The sequence below is a fragment of the Pezoporus flaviventris genome, unplaced genomic scaffold (genome assembly GCF_033815535.1).
Source record: "Pezoporus flaviventris isolate CSIRO_AGI_PZ_B2104156 unplaced genomic scaffold, CSIRO_AGI_Pfla_v1 ptg000015l, whole genome shotgun sequence".
Lineage (NCBI taxonomy): Eukaryota > Metazoa > Chordata > Aves > Psittaciformes > Psittacidae > Pezoporus > Pezoporus flaviventris.
The window spans coordinates 2688992-2703621 of NW_026892563.1; the positions used below are offsets into that span (position 1 = coordinate 2688992).

General features: G+C 41.5%; 1 long non-coding RNA gene across 1 annotated transcript; it reads right to left on the reverse strand.

Annotated features, from left to right (window-relative positions):
• Positions 1-991: 991 nt before the first annotated feature.
• On the reverse strand, positions 992-13765 carry LOC133269230 (uncharacterized). Its single transcript, XR_009743381.1, has 4 exons — positions 12437-13765; positions 11543-11637; positions 5379-5473; positions 992-1769 (listed from the first exon to the last, which is right to left on the reverse strand). It is a non-coding gene; the product is annotated as an uncharacterized LOC133269230 (long non-coding RNA).
• Positions 13766-14630: the final 865 nt, after the last annotated feature.

Below are 14630 nucleotides of genomic sequence, written 5' to 3' on the forward strand. Positions count from 1 at the left end.
AGGAGAACCTGCCTCGGGGAATGTGAGCCTACTAGTGCTGGCTCTCAAGTGGTCGTGAGCCCTGTGAGCACAGCGTGTCACATGGAGAAATAAGCAGTCTCCTACGACTGTAATCTCCTTTGATAGCTGGCTGTCAGCCTCATCGGTATTCAGCCTGGTAGTCACGCAGTGAAAAAGACTTTAAAGGAAACATAAGAAAACTATATGGAAAACATTAAAGCTCCAAAGACAAAACCTTCCCTGGAATATTGTAGGTAGTATGTGATATGAGTCAGTTTTTAAATTACCTTTGCAGTGTGGTTTTTTCCACAAGGCTCCTGCTCAATGCAAAGGATGTTTTTAATTAATGTACAGTTCTTCAGTGTTTCTCCTCATTTTCATCATGTAAAGTGGAACCTTTCATGTCATATTCACTGTATATTCTTCAAACCCTGCCTTGAAGGCAGGTTAATTAATTTCCATGATGTCTTTACTGCGGTACTCTTATAACTCTTTCAAGCATTATAAATTTAACTTTATAACAGCCTTCTAAGTTGAAGTAGTACTATTATATTTTACACACAGGGAAGAACTAACAGAAGGTATTGTATCTGGAGTTGTTTGTAATTGTTTGTTAATTCTTCTACATTGTGGAGCTTGGCAAATTGTTTTAAAGCAGGGAATACTGGATTTAATACAGCTTGCACCTACCAGCATCTAAGAAACAAGACCATAACTGTTCTTGTTCAGGTTAGACTTTAAATACTTTAAGGGTCTTTAAGCACTAGGTGTAGTGGGTCACTTACAGTCTACAAAGCTTTGGTATGCACTTACACCTGTGTAAGTGCATAGTAGCTCCAGGAGTCGGGAACTAGTTTCAGACATACCTGCGTACCCTTCTTTATGATAGATAGAGGAACTCTGGGGAATATTTTAATCTTCAACGTTTAAAAAGGAAGTTATGAACTGTTTGATTGTGCCCATACTTCACAGAACAAAATTATCTTCTTGACCATAGTAGCTAAAGGAGCTTTTCCAGCGGTGATGGGACTACAGCCAGTGCCTGCATGCTCAGTGTTGGAGATGTCACCATGTCCTTCTACAACTCTCTACCCCCGCCTTGCTCTACTGTCCCTTCATATCATGCTAAAGGAAACCGTCCTAGAGGCAGCATGTCACCAGGAGCAATGTGAGGCTCCACTTTCAGTGGTAAGGGAAGGAACACATAACCTGACAGCCCTACAGCCTTGGGGAGCTGAGGCATGGGTCTGGGAAGTTTCTTCTTACCCCCAGGACCAGCAGCATGAATTATCACAGCGCTGCCTGTGAGGACAGGTCGATGGGAAGGTAGAGGCTGGCTGTGCGCTGGGCTGCAGCCAGCCTCTTATCATCAGCTGTCTGGAATGAATTGTAAGGCAATACAGGAATTCTCCCAAGCACAACTTCATCTCCTAAACACAATGTCACACAGAGCCCTCTGATTGTGAAGGTCTTTTATTGAAGATACTTAGGTTATTCTGCTTTCTTCATTTGATGCCTAGTTTGTCCTTCTGTGAATGGAACTCTGATAATATTTGTTCCAGATTCTTGTACTTTAAAGCATTTTTCTTTCATAGTGTGTTGTGCACTGTTAAAATCAATACTACTTTGGTTTCTTTTGTGGAAAACAGTTTTCTTCTCTTACCATGCATTTTCTGCAGGTACTGTATTTAAACAGGTTTGTGCAAATATTCATACATGAGCTACAGTAGCTGTTGATTCACCTAAGTCTGGGAAAATCTCATGTGAATCTGCAGAGAGATGAAGTCAGTTAAGGATGCAGACAGAAGGAAGCTGGAGGGACTCTTAGTTTTGCCACCTTATAGACATTAAAATTAAAGTCGGCAAAAGTGTACAATTATTTTGAAAATCTTGGCTTCTTTTTTCAGTGTTTTTGTATCTTGTGGTTTTACCTATGTGACCAAAGCCTATCCCTAGAAATCTATCCCTAGAGATGCTTCTGAGGGAGACAGAACGGCGAGCCCAGAGCAAAGTGGCCCAATCTGTGATGATCCACAGTTTCAGCTCTATTTTGTCATTTTGAATCAACAGCCAGCAAGTTGAGAACCCAAAAAAGTGAGGCAAACAAAATGGGTGCCTGTGGTGTTTCAGTTAAAGTGATTGGCCCAGTGTCACATAACCACTGCATGTCAAAGATGGGAAATCCATTTCTCCCAAGTGATATTTATCTTCTTTAAGTTCAAAATCAACCTTCCTGGAACCTTAAAACTCCTAGAAGTCCAGTGACTTGTAACTTATGAATGAAATTGAGTTATTGAACTTGAGTGCTTGCAGTGCTGTATTTTTACAGACAATAAACATTTGTCTGAAGAGAAATACTCCTCTTCATCAGGTAACTTTGTGTCTGAGAAAAACAACATGACTCAGAAGTTAAAAAGAGTGTTTTAACACATATATCAGAAACTGAAAAAAAGGTTGTGGGTATGACTAATTATAGTTATTCCTGATTGTTGAAATATTAACTCATCACCTTAAGCATTCTTCTAAAATAGATCATAAATCATAATCATACTTAGAGAGCTATTGAGAAACTAGGTTTGCAGATGGCAGAAATGCTCATGGACTAGTTGGCTGATAAGAAATCTTCCTCATGAGGGATCAGTCTTACACAAAAAGTTCATGGGCACTGAGTCAATAAACTGAGGCACAGTATGGTAACTGAGAATATAAAATGTGTTATCACAGCCAGATATCAACAGCAAAACGGTGCCGTTTCAAAACCACAATTTTGAAATCAAAAGTCATGGTTGTATTTCTAAGGGAATTCTACCTTTTGGTCATGAATTTGACTGGTGAAATGGCTTTGATTTCTGTTGGTCTCTCACTGTCTGAAAACCCATGGGCAGAATATCCACAGGAATTAAGATATCTTTTTAAGTTCCCTTGATTGAAGAGCAGGACCAATGTGTAGCTAGCTCAGTCTGGCAAAGCTTAAACTGCATCTGTCTGCTTTATTTTTGAGTACTTACACAGCTAAGAAGTGTCATTCAGTGAATAATATCAGCCTAATGTTAAAATAACTTTTTGGATGAATCATAATGGATTGCTTTTGTATTTGTCATTTAGCATGCAAAGTTGTATTAGTTGTTCTCCACTTGAAAATATACATTAAAACCCACCTACATTGTTAAATCACACATCTTCTACCACACTGTCCTATGCCATGTATTATTTTTATATTCACAGAATGACTTTAACTAGGAGCATACTCTCACTTGCCTTATGCATTCATGTTATCTTCTGACGTTCAGCTGGAGCTACTTGATTTAGAACTAATGGGGTCAATCTTCACAAAAATACATTAAAACAGAGAAAGAGAGGAGCCCTCTCATCACCTTGTCCTTTGTTTTTTACTGGCAGCACAGGCATTTGAAGTCATGTACAAACATAACCCTGCCTACACACCCTGCTTTGCTGAGCACGGTAATGGAATAAACAGTAGTTGAATGCCCCACAAACCTATTTCACACCTGATTTAAGTTGAATACTTTTTTTAGCGGTGTATCATTTATAAGGTTGATGCATACTTTTTCTCCAGTTCTCCCAGAAATAAGGCCTTCCTTATTTACTACCAAATACCTTCTCTTCTATTCCAGATTCAAAACCTTGTAAGCCATAAATCTTAAGAGCTTTCTTACTAATTTATTTTCAGATTTGTGGCTAGGTATCATTGGGAGATATGAACAAGTTGTATTTTGATGAGTTTTGGATTGCTTTTGATTCTGGGATTAAACTGAAGGTTCTTTACTGCAGTATTAGGCAAAGAAAAGGCAAAAGCTCTGTTAGCTTTTCATGCTTTAACAGGATGTGACACGGTCTTAGCATTTGCTGGGAGAGGCAGAAGATAAGTCTTCCTTAGGAAGGAAAGAATGTCTGCCCTGCAGCCATAGAAACGTTTCTCCATTTCTCTTCACCACCTGCTGAAGTGATTGATATTTGCCTGAAGGATTTGCAGTTATTTGTAGTATTTTTGTTTAACTGCACCAGTGTATTTTGTCAGGAAGAGGAGCATTCTTTCCCCAGCAGTACATCATCTATTCATATAGGGACAATTATGTTATATTCATGTATGACAGAAGCATGGACAGGAACATACCTACATCAGATTGATAATACGCTGTTCTCAAGGTTATGGAATATCAAATCCTAAGATATTTCCACCCTGATTGAATGCCTAAAATAGCATCAAACTAATTAAGTTTAGTTATCGTTCAATAATAATTGTACTGCATCAGATGGCAGTCAGTAGAGAATTATTTTTTAACTTTTTTGGTTAAACTAGCATCATGTGTATAATAAATTGAGTCACATTGAAGGGAAGTCTGACTACCCTGAGGATGCAAAACCTCTGGAAACATATAGACCAGGTAGGACCAAGAAGCCATGTGGTCTTGACGCTGCATAAATTTATGACATGTACAGAGGACTGTGCCTCACACTTAGAGTGAGACCACTGGCATGCTCTCTGCGCACCCTTGCCTGTATACCTGGTAAGTCTAATGCCTCAGCCTTTCTGAGCTCTGTCCCTAAGATAACTCTGGGAGGGACTTGACAATTTGAGGAGAAAAGCCAGTGTTCTTTAGGTCTGCTTTCACAAGTGAACTTTTTAAATTATTGTTTTTAAGTCATAAACAGTAATTCATGACAGAAACAGATGTCACTTAGGAATATACTTAATACCTGCCCTGCATAGGAAAATAGAAGTTGAATTCTGATTGCTTTTATTAAAGAAGAGAGAAGGAACATTGTAAAAGATGAGGAGTTTATTTACTTTCATAATCAGTTTTCATTCTTCCTTAACTTCCACAGACTGTGGTAGTTATTCATGTGTGTGACTTGGCGCACTCAAGCATAGAGAATGCGATGCTGGTCACAGTGATTCTGTGGTTGCTTCAAAGCAAGATAAATCAGGCTGTGCCTGTAGATACCTACAGTCTAAAGGTCTCCTGGTTGTTAAAATGAGACCAGTAATTTTGAAGCAATTAATGTTTGAAAAATGGCTGAGCTGAGCCTCAAATCAATGAGTATAAAATATTACACTGAACATTTTAACACAAAACGAGAAGGTCGATTGACAAAACTTGTTCATCAAGAACGAAATGGATCTTCAGGCTGAGCTCCACTGACTTCAACACAGCTACAACAAATTACACAGTCTGCCTCTGAACAGAAAAGAATATTTCTTTTTATAATGTATAAACATTCAAAAAAGAAATCTTAAATATATGTGCTAAGAAGAAAACATAACTTTATAGAAGCCTCACAGAGATATATTTAGATAGTTGTCATACATTTCAAAACTTGAGTAAGCATCAGATATTAATCAAACATTAACTTACCTTAATTTCACAGGTTAAAGGTCATTCCCATGTATGATTACGGATCAATTTTCTGCCTCCCTGCCAATCCAGCAATTCAGGGAACGTGCTGCTTCCTGTAAATTTGAATTTTACAGGAATTATAACTAAGCAAGCACAGTGAATGCATTTTGTAAATGTTTACAAACCTCTGCAGCCAACATAAGAGGACCAAAATATAAAATAAAATAATCTGGTAATTGCTAATGAGTTACTAAAAATAGCCATGACAGACTCTGTGGCAATAATATGAAGGATGGTACCAAATGCTTAATCCTGGTTTTGCGGTCATTTAGTGTGTTAGTGGAATCTCTCTCTTTGAAAATTAGTCTCCTTACCCCTCCCTACCTCTGACCACCAAAAACCATCCTTTTTTTTTTCTTGTTTTATTTCTAAGGTAGGTCAGAACATTCAAAGTTTGCTTTTAAATGAATTTGTGATATTTATGAGACAAGTTATTTACTCTGTCTTCAAGCTCAATTTGAAGATACAACCTGATGCAACTAACCCAACTAGTTGGAAAACAAAATAAGATGGCTGACCCAGCATTTTTATTCAGGGAGAATTCTGCCATTTCAGAATTTCTTTTCATTTCAAATCGAAGTAATGGAAATTACTTGTAGTTAAAAAATTTTTAAGGATTCTGTGTTTTTCCTCCTAGCCATACGACAAAGTTTTCATAGCACTCTTGCATGTCTTGTTACCACAGTGTAGTGATCCATTAGCACATCTAGAAACAGGTAGGTCTTCCAATCTGGGACTTAAATTTTCCATATTTATAGATACTAATGGTGTTTCTCTTCTTTTCCAAATGACATGACAGAGATCTAAATCCATGTCTAAAACCAACCTTAGGCTCTTTTGGATACTGCAGGCTCTCTTCATTAGGGACTGTAGTGACAGGACAAGGGGTAATGGGTTAAAACTTAAACAGGAAGTTTAGACTGGATATAAGGAAGAAGTTCTTTACTGTGAGGGTGGTGAGGCACTGCAATGGGTTGCCCAAGGAAGTTGTGAATGCTCCATCCCTGGCAGTGTTCCAGGCCAGGTTGGACAGAGCCTTGGGTGACATGGTTTAGCGTGAGGTGTCCCTGGCCATGGCAGGGGGGGGTGGAACTAGATGATCTTAAGGTCCTTTCCAACCCTAACTATTCTATGATTCTATAATTCTCTGATACTTCATTACAATATTTTTTCTACCTTCCTCTAAACAATTTTAACTCAGACCTGATCCACGCTATACATAGCATCCCTATCCTTTTTCTGAAGTCATTTCTAAGGCCCAGTTAGAATTAAACTTTTAGCTAGAGGTATTAAAGATAACAGGAAGGAATTCTACAGGTACATAGCAAATAAAAAACAGACAGAATGTAGGCCCCCTCAGGAAGCTGTCGGGAGAACTGACTGCACAGGATTTGGAGAAGGCTGAGGTTCTGAATGACTTCTTTGCCTTGGTATTCACTGGCAAAGGCTCTGACCGCACCACCCAAGTCTTGGAAGGCAGATGCAGGGACTGTGAGAATGAAGACCTTGCGCCCACTGTAGGAGAGGATCTGGTTCGAGACCATCTTAAAAATCTGAACGTGCACAAGTCCATGGGACCTGATGAGATCCATCCATGGGTCCTGAAGGAGCTGGGGAATGAAGTTGCGAAGCCACTGGCCATCATATTTGAGAAATCATGGCAGTCAGGTGAAGTTCCCAACAACTGGAAAAAGGGAAATATAACCCCCATTTTCAAGAAGGGGAAAATGGATGACCCAGGGAATTACAGACCAGTCAGTCTCACCTCTGTGCCTGGCAAAATCTTGGAGCAGATTCTCCTGGAAGGCACACTAAGGCACATGAAAATCAACAAGGTGCTTGGTGACAGCCAGCATGGCTTCACTAAGGGGAAATCCTGCCTGACCAATTTGGTGGCCTTCTATGATGGGGCTACAGAACTGATGGACAGGGGTAGAGCAGTTGATGTCATCTACCTGGACTTGTGCAAAGCGTTCGACACTGTCCCACACGACATCCTTGTCTCTAAATTGGAGAGACATCAATTTGATGGATGGACCACTCGGTGGATAAAGAACTGGCTAGATGGCTGCACACAGAGAGTTGTGGTCAATGGCTCAATGTCTGGCTGGAGACCAGTAACGAGTGGTGTCCCTCAGGGATCGGTGTTGGGACCGGTCTTGTTCAACATCTTCATCATTGACATGGACAGTGGGATTGAGTGCGCCCTCAGCAAGTTTGCCGACGACACCAAGCTGTGTGGTTCGGTTGCTACCCTGGAGGGAAGGAATGCCATCCAGAGGGACCTTGACACACTTGTGAGGTGGGCTGATGCCAACCTCATGAAGTTTAGTCATACCAAGTGCAAGGTCTTACACCTGGGTCGGAGCAATCCCAGGCACAGCTACAGGTTGGGCAGAGAAGAGATTCAGAGCAGCCCTGCAGAGAAGGACTTGGGGGTGTTGGTTGATGAAAAAATGAACATGAGCTGGCTTCAGTGTGTGCTTGCGGCCCAGAAAGCCAACCGTGTCCTGGGCTGCATCAAAAGGAGCGTGACCAGCAGGTGGAAGGAGGTGATCCTGCCCCTCTACTCTGCTCTTGTGAGACCTCACCTGGAGTATTGTGTGCAGTTCTGGTGTCCTCAACATAAAAAGGACATGGAACTGTTGGAACAAGTCCAGAGGAGGGCCAGGAGGATGATCAGGGGACTGGAGCACCTCCCGTATGAAGACAGGCTGAGGAAGTTGGGGCTGTTCAGCCTGGAGAAGAGAAGGCTGCGTGGAGACCTCATAGCAGCCTTCCAGTATCTGAAGGGGGCCTATAGGGATGCTGGGGAGGGGCTCTTCATTAGGGACTGTAGTGACAGGACAAGGGGTAACAGGTTCAAACTTCAACAGGGGAAGTTTACGTTGGATATAAGGAGGAAATTCTTTCCTGTTAGGGTGGTGAGGCACTGGAATGGGTTGCCCAGGGAGGTTGTGAATGCTCCATCCCTGGCATGGACGAGGCCTTGGGTGATATGATTTAGCGTAAGGTGTCCCTGCCCCCAGCAGGGGGGTTGGAACTAGATGATCTTAAGGTCCTTTCCAACCCTAACTATTCTATGATTCTATGATTCTATGATTCTATAATGCATAATGCTATTTCACCATCTTTATTTTGCTCTTCTGTCTTTCCTAAATTATGCATATACTTCTATCCTGATGTTCCAGCCACAACTGCTAATCCTCCACAGGTCTCTGTACTAGCTAGTTTCACATTCTTACTGAATTGTTATGTATCCTCTGTTTTGTTGTACTAATGTAATAAATTCATCCTGGCCATCACAAGAGGCTAATTTTTAGCCAGTATTTTCGCACTCTGTATTAGCCAGCAAGTGCTCTTATCAGTAGTGGCACTTTCATTCCTCTGATCTGCTGATATTTCATTCTCACTGCATTATGCTCATGCAGATTAAATGAGTCCCAGCTTAGTTCCCTACTTCTATATTTAAGATCTCATCAATCAAATTAATCTTAATCCAAGTCCTTAATTCAAACTGGTGTATAATCCTCTTCCAAAAAATGTTTCTCAGTGGCAGACCAACCCTAAACCTTCCTACAGGGTGATTTGTTGGTTTTCACTCTCTAGTTACATCTTTCTTCTCAGTCTTTAAAAGTCAGAAGAATTCCATTCTGTTTTTATTGGTATTGGTATTTGTATTAATCACAGTTAACTGGGCTGCAATTTCAGACATCTTTTCCATGTCTTCTTACTAGCAGAAAATTGCTTCAGCAGTTGGAGCAATTTTTCCATGTTCATTCATGAGCCTTGACCTACTGGGGCAGAGGCATGCAAGAGTCAGAAAGACCATCTCCTATGTGATTTAGGCTAGCCAAACTAAATAAAATTATTTCAACATCTTAAGCAAACCACTACCACTTGACCGCCCCCCCCCCCCCCCCCCCAAAATAAAGCAGTATTAAGTACTTAGTGTCAAAATCAGGAAGGCCAAAGCCCAGCTGTAGCTGATATGGCTGAGGGGCCCTGGTTGGAGCAAGACAGATTCTGTAAGAATGCTAATTGGAAAAGCAAGTTCAAGGAAAATGAGTTTCTGGTGATGAAAGCCCCTAGTGCCAACAGGTGTCATTGGAAAAGCTGGTGAACTCAGTGCCTTTCTTCTGCCTCTGTCTTCACAGTCAATGCCAACTTCCAGACTCCAAACTCCCTGTATGGGCACAGTTGGGGAAGGAACTGGGCAGGCAGCAGTGGAGGAGCAACAGGTTAGAGAAACTGGATGTATTCAAATCCATTGGGCTGGATGGGAATAAGCCCAAGCTAATGGAGGACCTGGTGGGTTTGAGTGTGAGGTTACTATCTATCTTTAAAGAAGGCATGAAGAAGGACTTGGGAAACTATATGTCAGTCAGTTTCACCTCAGTCAGTGGAAAGATCAGGGAGCACATAATCAGCAGCAGTCAGCCCAGGAAGACAAATTGTGTTTGACCTGCTTGATTCCCTGCTATGATAACATGAGTGGCTCTGTGGGCAAGGGCAGAGCGATGGGTGTAATATACCTTGACCTGAATACAGCTTTTGACACCACCTTCCCCAGCCTTCCTCTCTGGAAACAGCATAAGTATGGACTGGACAAACAGACTGTTTAGATGACTCGAAAACTGGCAGTAAGGGTAGCAGTCAGTAATCCAACATTTTGCTGGTAAGCAGGGGTCAATATTGGCACCCTTATCCAGTGCCTTTATTAGCAACCTGGCTGCAATGCAGAGCTCGTTCTAAGCAGATTTGCACATGATTCTAAGTTAGGGTAAGTGGCTGCTGGTTCAACCCTAAAGAACCCTGAAAATCTTAAGGATTGGATGGAGATGTCATGATCCTTATGAAGTTATGCACCTGGGACAGCTGGAATAACCCCATGTTTGGGTATAGGCTGGGAAGTGGCTGAGTAGGTCATAGTCCTGTGGGTTACAGTGCACACTGGGCTGATTGTGAACCTGTGGCATGCCTTTCCGAAAGAAGGTATGTACTGAGTTACATTATAAGTGTGGCCACCACATCAAGGGAAATTTGCTGAAAATCTCTGCTTGGTACTGGTGAAGCCATACCTGATATAACTGAAATAGTGTTTAGTTTTGGATATCTGTGCTCCAGAGAGACATGGCAAAATTCAGTGGAGAGTGAATAAGAAAACTATTGAAGAGGCTGAAGGAATTGGATTTACTTAGCCTGGTCAAAAAGAAGCTAACTGTAGCTAGCAACTACAACTGTTTGAAGGATTATTAACAAAAGTGACAGAACCAAACTCTTCCTGCTACTGCAGGTCTAACAGAGCAATTGTCACAGTTTGCAACTTCGGAGGTTCAGACTGGGTATCGGAAAATAAAATCAACAAGAAGGCAGCTGGGTACTAGAATAGGTTGTCCAGAGGGGTGGAGGAATCTCTGTCACTGGGGTTTTTCAAGACTTGGGCAAAACCAAGTGACATTATCTAGTTGTGAGATGGTCCAGCTAAGAGACAACCTTCAGAGGAGACTTCCAACCAATATTTTTATTCTCTTGCAGCAGGTCTTACAACATCTTACTAATAAAGCCCTATTATTAAAATAATCTATTGATTAACTTGTTTGTTTTCATGAGCAGTGGCAGAAGATTGTCACCTAGCCTGTTTGAAGAGAGAAGATTCAACAGATGGGAAACACGTTGGTGAATTGCATTGCGTAAATGAGACAACACCTCTCATCATCCCACTTTATGGAAGTAGAACTATAGCAAGGAACTTCAGCTAAGCAAAGGCATGCAAGTCACACTTCTGCTCCACATCCCTCTTTCCCTTGCCCTGGCACCCATTCGCTTTTCCAACTGAGTTGACTTAGTCCTCTACCACATTAAAATCTGAATCTAAACTCAGTTGTTCCTTCTGCCTTGTCTGAAACAAAGAGGATGGGATGCACCTAACATACCTACAAGTGCTGAAAAACCAGATGTTTTGGTTTATAGTGTACAAATCTTTAGCAAAGAAATCTGAAATACATATACTAAAAAGATAAAATAATGTAATTTTACAGAAGTTTGAGAGAGATGTATTTAGATAGTTGTACATTTCAAAACTTGATCAAACATGTGATGTTAATCAAACATTAACTTACCTTAATTCCAAAGGTTAAAGATCACTGTCATGTACAACTGAGGATCAGTATTCTTCCTCCCTGCAAATCCTGAAATTCATGGAACATGCTGCCTCCTGTAGATTTAAATTACACAAGTTATAACATAGAGATGGCTGATGTCATTGTGAGGCCACTCTTGCTAATCTCTGAAGGGTGATGGTGATCAGGGGAGGTTCCTGGGGACTGGAATAAAAGCAAATGTCACTGCTTTCTTCAGGAAGGGCAAAAAGGAAGATCCAAGAATCTACAGGGCAGGCAGCCTCATCTCCCTGGGAAGGATTTCCAAACTTGTTAAGGATAAGAAGGTGTTGGGGAGTAGTCAGCATTGATTTACAAAGAGGAGATTATGCCTCCCCTATGATCAGATGATATGGGTGGCTTGGTGAAGGAAGGGAGAGTAGTGGACATTATTTATAGACTCAAGCAAGGCTTTCAACACTGTCTTCCATAGCATCCTCAAGACAAACTGATGGACTAGATAAATGGACAGTGAGGTGAATTGAAAACTAACTGAACTGCCAGGCTTAAAGGGTTGTGATCAGTGGCATGAAGTCAAGCTGGAGGCCAGCCACTAGTAGTGTACCCCAGCAGTCAATACTCCTCAAAACTTCATTAATGACATAGATGATGAAAGAGACAGAATGCACCCTCAGCAAGTTTGCAAATGACACAAAACTGGGAGGAGTAGGTAGTACATCAAATGGGTGCACTGCCATTCTGAGGGACCTCAGCAGGCTGGAGAAATAGGTCAACAGAAATGGAAGTGCCAAGTCCTGCATCTGGGGAGAAATAGCAAGTACTTGTGAGTGTATGGAAACACCATATCTGACCTCCCATTTAATTTTGATTGAAGCAACAGAAGTCTCCTTTTACCTGCCTTTTGGCCTTGTCCTTTTCTTCAGGGCTGCTCTCAATCTTGTCATCAGCCAGCTTGCATTTGTGCTTGGGATTGCCCCAGCACATGTGCAGGACCTTGCACCTGGTCTTGTTGAACCTTATGAAATTCACACTGGCTTACTTCTCAAGCTTGTCCAGGTTGCTCTTGATGTCATCCCATCCCTCAGGCACATCAGCCACACCACTCAGCTTGGTTTTGTCTGCAAACTTGCTGAGGGTGCACTCGATCCCACTGTCTGTCATTGATGAAGATATTAAACACCACTGGTCCTAGTATGGATCCCTGAGGGGTCACCTTGTCACCAATCTCCATCTGGACATTGAGTCATTGACCACTACCCTCTGGATAGTGACCATCCAGTCAATTCCTTATCCACCAATCAGTCCATCCAGCAAATCCAGATGGAAGGGAGTTTAAAGTAGGGCTTGAATAGACAGGTTCTCAGCAATAACAACAATGAAATTATTCCAGGAGTTGCACTTATTTCCTCAGCAAACACTTCCCTAGAAGAAATGCTGCAAGCTAATGAAGTAAGAAGATGAAGAAATGATCCTGCAGCATGAATACTCAGACCGGTCATAGACTTAGGAAAATACTTCATTTAAACATGAACTTAAAAATAATTTCAGAGCCTCACAGCTCCAACAGATACACTTCTGAAGGTCTTTCTGGTGTGAGAAGTACGTCCTATCATCCAGACTAACATTTACTTTTCTCAGCTGGGATTCAGGAGATATAAATCAGACCTTTGAATCCTAGCTCTAAGTTAACAAACCCACTGAAATAATAGATAAAAGCCTTTCCAAAAATATCGTATGCAGCCAGTTCTTTTTGTCAACCATATAGTTCTGACAGAAAACAAAAACCCCCAAAAACCTTAATAGATTGAACTTTAGTGACTCAATGTTGAATAAATCTTAGGAGGATAGCCTAAAGCCTTAGCTTAAATTTAACAAAAGTCCCAATCTAAAGTCAAGACATAAGCGCATATAAAATCTGTCATCTTGTGGAGAATTCTTTATCTGGTTCAGAAGCCTGCAGTGACAGCCTGAATCTCACTTATCCTCCCAACTCAATTCAATGGTTATTAAGAAAACTAAAACCCCACATAATTAAAAAAATAATTTCAAAACTAATTCACAGGGAGTCCGTAAAACATGAGAATGATTTCCCCTCCACCCCCAAGGGTTTTCAGATCTATAGATCTGTGGTTATGACAAGAACCAGTATCACAGTCCGTGGTGCAGTTTTCACTAGAGATACGGGCACATCCGATTGCATTGAGGATAAAAGCTAGACGGGGGGGGGGGGGGGGGGGGAGAACCTCTAAATTTTCATGCAATTTCCCAATTGTATTTTTTCATTTTATACAAATCCTCTGCTGAGACAGAGTTACTCAGGAGTTCTCAGATTCTTGGAGTCAAGTTCAAGTCTTGTGATACAGATCAAGTGCTCCAATGGCTCAGCAGTGGACAAAAATACTACATCAGATACTTTGTTCAGACTGCGGGGAAGAACACTGCGATGTTGAGACCACGGCTGAAGTACCGTGGCCACTCTGGGGCTCCCTAGCATGAGAAAATGGGCAAGTCCAGCAGATGGCTAACAAGCCTGCTGAAAGGACTGAAGTACAATATACTGAGGAGAGGCTCAGAGATCTGAGTTTACTTAGCCTCTAGAAAAGAATGATGAAGGGAGGTATTTGTCCTGTCTGCAACTATGCATTTGGGGTGGAGGAGAAGAGAGCCAGACTCTTCTTAGTTCTCTCATCTCATCTGTGAGACAAGCAAGAGGCAATGGACACAGCTCAGAACACGGAAGATTCCAAACCCTAGAACAAGTTTCCCAGAGAGGCTGTGGAAATTCCATTCTTGAAAATATTTAAAACCCAACAGTTCAAAGCCATGAGCAACCTGCTCTAAGTGGACCTGCTTTGCACAGGAAGTTGGACTGGCAACCCCAGAGGTCCCTTCTAACTTTTGTAATTCTGTGACTCTAACAATTAAAGTTGTGATTTCTTCAGAGTCTTCAGAGACTATACCAGCTTACAAGAGTCTTCATACCTCCAGCACTCTTCTCACCTCCCAGTGCATTTCTCCTCCAGCTTGGCTGGCAGCAATGCAAACTGAACAGGGAAAGTGACCCAGCTTAAAAACAGGTTTGGGAAGA